This window comes from Pipra filicauda, unplaced genomic scaffold (genome assembly GCF_003945595.2).
Source record: "Pipra filicauda isolate LSUMZ 115617 unplaced genomic scaffold, ASM394559v2 scaffold196_size3971931_pilon, whole genome shotgun sequence".
Lineage (NCBI taxonomy): Eukaryota > Metazoa > Chordata > Aves > Passeriformes > Pipridae > Pipra > Pipra filicauda.
Window position 1 is genome coordinate 1,401,847 of NW_024104305.1, and position 6,949 is coordinate 1,408,795.

At 36.6% G+C, this 6,949-nt stretch overlaps 1 long non-coding RNA gene across 1 annotated transcript in view; it reads right to left on the minus strand.

Annotated features, from left to right (window-relative positions):
* The window catches only part of LOC120323103, a 10,948-nt gene extending 5,155 nt beyond the window's left edge, over nt 1–5,793 (minus strand). The window contains exon 1 of the long non-coding RNA XR_005563264.1: nt 1,756–5,793. This is a non-coding gene — a long non-coding RNA (uncharacterized LOC120323103). The remainder of the gene's footprint in view (nt 1–1,755) is intronic.
* Nucleotides 5,794–6,949: the final 1,156 nt, after the last annotated feature.

The window sequence follows — 6,949 nt, forward strand, 5'->3', positions numbered from 1 at the left end:
TTTAATTAGCATTAATGAGAAATTTTAATTTGATAAATATTTCAGATTTTCTGTCAAAATTATGACAACTACAGCTGGATTCGTTAGGACAAAAGACATATTTCTGAAACAGCCACTGCAGTTATCTTTCCATATGCAGAACTGACACAAAGAGACAGAGGATTCATCATCCTAAAGCATACTTTTGATGGCCAGCTTTCTGCAAACAAGGTCTCTAGAGCCAAGCAGAAGAGAATGACTGTTTCACCACATCAACTGAGTAGGCAGCATTGCTATGACATGGAAATGAGAAATTAGCCTGATCCCTGTAATGATTAATGTCAGTATAGGGACTCCTAACCTAGTTTTCATTATGCCCCTATGTTTTTTATTTAGTGTACATATGGGCTAGAGGGTGGGGAAGTGATCCAAAGAAAACAGGAAACAAGTGGTGATTCTCCTTCTCTTTCTTCTCTTTGAGTTTTGTTTGTGTTTTCTGTGATAGAGAGAGAAAGAGAAGAGATAATGAAGGATTTTTATTTCCTTTCCCTGATGCAGCATGGGACAGCTTCTAGATCTAGTTTTCCCAGACAGCAGTTTCTAGCATTGGAAAGTTCTTAACTGCAGAAATGTTAGCCAGAAGGTAAGGAGATTGGGGCATATATTTTTCTGCTTATTCAAGGCTGACAGACAGTCCTTTGAAAATATTATCTGTTATCATCAACTTTAGAGCATATTATCTTGAACTTCAGAGCAAGCATGAAGTATATGTATTTACCCCTCAGCATCCGCACTGCTGAGTTCACTTCAGTGCAACAGAAAATCCAGTTTTCAGGACATTTGAAGAAATATTCCTAAATGCCTGGAGTGTTAAAAATCAAAAAATTGGTGCAGAAAATATCCATTCTGGCATGTTAGTCACTTTTGATCACTACCCACAGGCAAATGCTAATGAACAAAACTGTCAGATCTACTGCCGTCTGCTCATATACTCTAAAGGACAGTCCTCTTTATGATGCACAGGAGACACCTGCATTTGCAAATGCTGAAATTGGACAATTCAACTTTGTTGCTGAGATGGAACCTACCTGTATTTTTATGTGCTTGGGAGAGAATGAGTCCTACCTTTTCCACACAGCAATGATAGCAAGGAAGGAAGCTACAATATATTAGTATCCGTTCATCCTTAGATTAACTAACGCAACAAAGACTCTGTGTTGTACATTCTTTCTCATCCCACCCACTGTAGTCTACTGACATTTATAGTCTCTGCCAAAGTCTTTGTACAGACATCAAGGATCAGTGACAGTCTTTGTCTTGGCATCAAAAGGAAATATAAACTCTCTGAGGAAGGGAATACTCATATTTAATTTGATGAAAATCACAAATTCTTGTTGCTCTAAGAGAAACTGTAACTGGTAACAGGCAGCATCAAAAACCAAGGATGTGACTCTAGGTTCAGAGAGATGAAAATTATTAGCGACAAAAAATACACTAACATAAAATTGGTCTGAGTATATACGTTGTGTTACAAAGGAATCTGCAGCTATTTTCCTACCATTTGTGTTCTTGCACTGCTCTTGTTCCTTGCTCTGTGGCAACCAGTTTTTGCTGCAACCACTAAATTCTTACTGGAGATGAAGAGTCATTATAGCCATAACAATTCATGCCAGTTAATGATTTCCTTTTCCTACCTCTTAAATTTTAAAGAAACTCTTTTAGAGGAAGAAGCATGCTCAAATGCATCTTATACCTTTCCCTCCCCTCCACACTAACCTACAGAAATGGATACTCTCATATGTGGTACAACTCCTCTCTGAGGGCTTGCAGGCCATATCCAGCTGCCAGACTTTGAAGATGACAGGAAATCAGCATCAAGCCCTATTGAACAGATTAAAACATTTAATTCCTTGCCCCAGAGCCCAGTTTTGTCTATGTGGTGCTTCTACATCCAAATACAATCATTATGCTGGCTCATCATGAAAGAGTTCCTAAATCCAATAAAAACTGTAAGAGGCCTAAATTTGCTTTACAATCTAAAATATAAATTCAGATTTACATTTCAAAGCTCAGGGTTCAAATTAGTTGGAGAAAAAGAAAGTATTATTCCCCATTCCCAAACAGTTTCAGAACATTGTCCTAGAACAATATTAGTTTTTAAACCAATTTAATCTTGTAGCCAGAAAAAAAGCCTTGAAAGTCTTTATATATATTTAAAATTTCAGGTAAATGGTTGTTCTCTAAATGGAATTTTCTAAAAGGTGGAGGGGGTAGGAACAGAAAACTTGTAACATACTCTGGGGCATTCCCAGTTTAAAATGTGCATGCAGGAGAGATTTTGGCTAAATTAATGCTCTGTATACTCTTTACTAATGCTAACAAAGAATTGGAGAATGTCCTAGGACCTGAAACACCATGGTAAAAAGTAGATAAATGATAAATTGAAACACCTCTGATTGTGAAACAGATTAACTCTGCTGAGATATGATATAATGTTTAATTAATCACAGAAAAGGCTTTCAGGAGACCAACAGTGGCAGACCATACCTTGCATATTGTACCACTTACTATAAGGGAGTACCTCAAAACTTTTTTCCTGTGCAAAAAAAAATTAATTGGATTAACATAAGCTGGTGAAAGATGTAGCAAAATGCAATGACACATAGTTAATGGGAGTTGGACTTTGGTGATCCTTGTAGGTTTCTTCAAACTCAAGATATTCTATGATTCCTTTGGGCATAGTACAGTTCTCCCTGCACAAAAGGGACATAAGGAACTGAAGTTTATAACCAGACATTAATGTTTCTAAAATTATAAAAGCATAGAGCACCCTCTCACAGAGCTTTCTGAAACATAAGTTCTGAATGAATACCTTTTGGGTTTCCAAATAAATTATTAGTGTATGTGAAATATGAGACGTGTAAAGTGACGTCCTTCTTTCAGCTGGGATAGAGTTCATTTTCTTCCTGGTAGCTCATACAGTGCTCTGTTTTGGATTTAGGATGAGAATAATATTGGGTGAAATACTGAGGGTTTAGTTGTTGTTAAGCAGTGTTTATACTAAGACAAGGACTCTTTTGCTGATGTTGTCCCATCTGCAAGGAGGCTGGGGAACACAAGAAGTTGTGAGGGAACACAGCCAGGACAGCTGACCCCAATTGACCAAAGAGTTATTCCATATCGTGTGACAGCATGCTCATATTTAAACTAGGGTGAAAGCTGGCCCAGATGGAGTTGGCTAGGGGGAAAGAACAAATGGCTGTGTGGTGTTTAGCTGCTGCCCAGTTAAACCACAAGTGAGCTGTACTGCTCAGTGAGTAACAGCCTTCAGTATTATGACTAATTAATATCTGTTTTTATTACTCCCCTCTGCTAGATGGAGTGTCAGATGTTTTCATACATGCTACTTGTAAACATGTCAGATAAAAGCAATTTTCAAAATGTAAAAACATGATATCAAAGAAGTCATGGTGACAGCTGTATGCTGAGCTAAAGCTGTTTGTTCTCTTCAGCATTCCCTGTTCTCAGATTACTGATGGCTCAGTGCTCAACAGGATGATAGCTTGGGATTCACACCCCAAGAGGCCCAGTCCTCAATGTGCCACTCTGCTATACATTCTCATACCAAACACAGGATTATGGAAGATATTTCAAGGAGTAGATGCCCAACAAATTCTAGTCTAAAGCCACTTGCTTAAATTACAAATTTTCTCCTTCAAAAACATATTTAAACCATATTTTAATGGGCAAAGTTAACATTTCAAAACACCACTGAAAATAAAGCCATACCCATCTAGTACCCTAAACATGGCAATCAAGACCTAACCTTTTAAGCAGTACTAATTACTGTGCAAAATCTACTTTCAGGATTACCAAAATGGAGATGAACTAAACAAGAATGAAACAGAAGAGGAAGTCTGACACAAGACAAGCCTGTAGGAGACAAAGTAACTCTTCTCCCTGTTTGCATATACCCTAATTCTGAACTTTCTAGTATCTCCAGGTCTATTATTCAAGAACATTCATGTATGTTCTCAACTGTTCCTTTATCAGTGTTTAACTCTTAGTTTCTACTTTCTGAGTATCCCAGGTTACAGTGGTCTAGTCATTTCTGCTTAATGACATAGAAGCACCTGCAAATATATCAGCGTTGCACCTTGACAGTTGAACATGGTCGGTTGAATTTTGGGTTCAGTGCTCTATTATCACTACTATCAGTGACACTCAGGTTGCAGCAACTACCGAGAATGTCATCAGCTTCTGAAGAAACTGTCGCTAGTAAAACATAGAAGACCCTCGTTTGAAGAGCCGTTCATCGTTTCTGTTTTCCTGAACACTTTGCAGGTTCTGAGGCAAAACGAAACACTCCACTCTGCGCTGGAACTTGAGAGGTATAAGCCACTTGCTTCCCCTCCGAAATTTATTATTATTTTAAAACGAAGGGAGAGGAAGGAAGTCTGAATCCTATGTAACTACTGACTTTGGTTTGGATTATTTAATGAGGAATGTGTTCTCATAAGTCTGCTGGCACCTCTTTCTCAGGAAATGACTTTGAATGAGTTACCTAAATACAGATTAAGAGGTTTTTTTCTTAAAATATTTAGTAATCATAGCACAGTGTATGCAAGTAAGTCACAAACAGAAATGTCCAGAAGGTTCTTCAATTTCTGTTTAGTAATATTTTTGAAAAAAGACTGAATTCTCCTTAGCTTATGCATATATAATTTCAGAAAGTTTGTTGATCATCCCAGTATAATTTTACAATATTACTGTTCAATGCCCATTTCTTAACAGTACAGATATTTCTGAATATAAATAGCTGATTGCAGCCCATTTTATAATAATAGAACATGGGACATTGATGTTTGAATTGCTATACATAAAAACAGTCCAAAATTTAGTTCTTTGGAAAAGAATCAAATTCTTTGTTTGATTTACCTTGAAAGTATGCCTGTAAATGTCTCTAAATAATTCCAGGTGGGGATAGAGTCTTGGAGTTTTATGAAAAAACAATTTTTCTCATGGAAGGACTGCACAATTAATTAAGTCTCAGAATATTTCCATTAGCTGGATGTTGCATGTTTTCTTAGCTCTGTGCTAAGGATAAGTAATTTCAAGCACAGACAAACAACTCACTGAATTTCACACAGCAAATTGCAAGTAGTGGCAGAATCATATGTGAGGGGCTTTTAGCTTCCAGCACTTGCTTGACCTCCTTGTCCCTTTCAAGTACATTTACCTGTAAAATGTCAGTTTGAGGTAATGAAAGTTAAAAGGGCTTATAATGGGTTTCCAAGGGTCCTAAGTGTCCTATCTAGAAAAGCCTTCTTTCACTCATTAAAGTACAGCTATATATTTGGACTCCTTTCAATAACACGTTCTCCTACGTATCCCACAAATGGAAGTTGTACCTAAACCACAACACCTCTTCTAAGATGTATGCGAGTGGAGAACTTTTTAAAACATCAGATGCCTGAAGGGTTCTAACTGGCTTTAAAAACAGCAAAGCAGACACTTTAAAAAATAGGTTTTCACTGGAAGATGACTGAAAAGGAAACATGAGGACTGGAACACTTTTATTACCTTTGTCTAAAATAAAATAAAATAAATATCCCCTAAGTTTAATCTTTAGAGTTTCATTAGAAAATGCTAGTAATAAAATATAACTAATAAAAAAATAGTGGGATGACACAAAGTAGACAAGCCCTATGGTAAATATCTCATACTAATGTTGCAACTTTTACTTAATATATAAACTCCCCATAATTTCCAGCATATAAATTATTGTCATTTGTCTCTAGCTGTTGTCTACCACTCTACTATTGAATAGTCCATCTCATCTCTACACTTGAACACTTCTAGATTTTCTCAGCCCAAATCAGCTGGATTAGTCTTCACAATATAAATAAGCATCTTATACTAACCCAGATTATTTTCCCTCAAATGTTTGAGGAAATGCTTATAGACACTCCTTAATGTATCAGTATGACAGTCAGACAGGCAGAAGGGACCCAGATTCCATCTATTACCTAAAATAAATGGATTTACCACAGTGCAAATAGTGTCGTCATAGGGGAGCTAGCCTACTAGCCTCTATTATCAGGAGACAACACTATCTTAGTCCCATAACCGAGAATTCTCATTGTGCCATTGGGTTATTTATTTGATTTAAAAAATTTTGATAAGAATGCTTAAAAATCCGAAACCAGTGCTAGAAAATGGAATAATGGAATTCAAAGGCAGTAAAGGGCAAAAGCAGAAGAAATAATAGCTTGTATTACCTCATCTCTTTCTTAGCTTCCGTAGGTCTTTAAATATATCTAACTGGAGATACACTGGAAAATAAAACACACTGCAGAAGGCAGTTTCCCTCAAAGCCTGAACATTTAAAAAAATTCTTGAAACCACATATTTGATGACACAGTAACACTGAATATTTTAACATCCATTAATGACATTAACTTCATTTTTAAAAAAAATATCATTAATTGTTAGTGTGCTGTCACTGCACAGGTACAGCAGGCAGAAGACTACGTAGAAAAATTTATTAGTGGACCTTAGAGACAGGGTATTCTCTCTGTAAGTAGGCATATTTTTCTGCTGAAGTTCCCAGAACAGAAATATTTGCTGCAAAACTAATCTGTATAAGAAACTTGTACTGTTTTCATGAGCTGCGAAGGGCAAAGTGTACTCATACACTAGTCTAGCTGTAGCCAGACATGGGGTGACATGTATGCTCTGAACCTGTACCACAGTTTATTTTCTTAATTACTAATGAAACTAATAAAAGGAACTAATAGAAATGCTGTGATCTCTTCTGAGTTTTTTCCGATGTACCAACTTTATTGAAATTACTCTCCCAGTAAATTCAGCCAATCATCATAATGATTTCACAGTCATGTTGAACAGGGAAAGATGTGACAGTTGTCCAGAAACACTTTCAAGGACAGTATTACTTAACCTTAGTCCA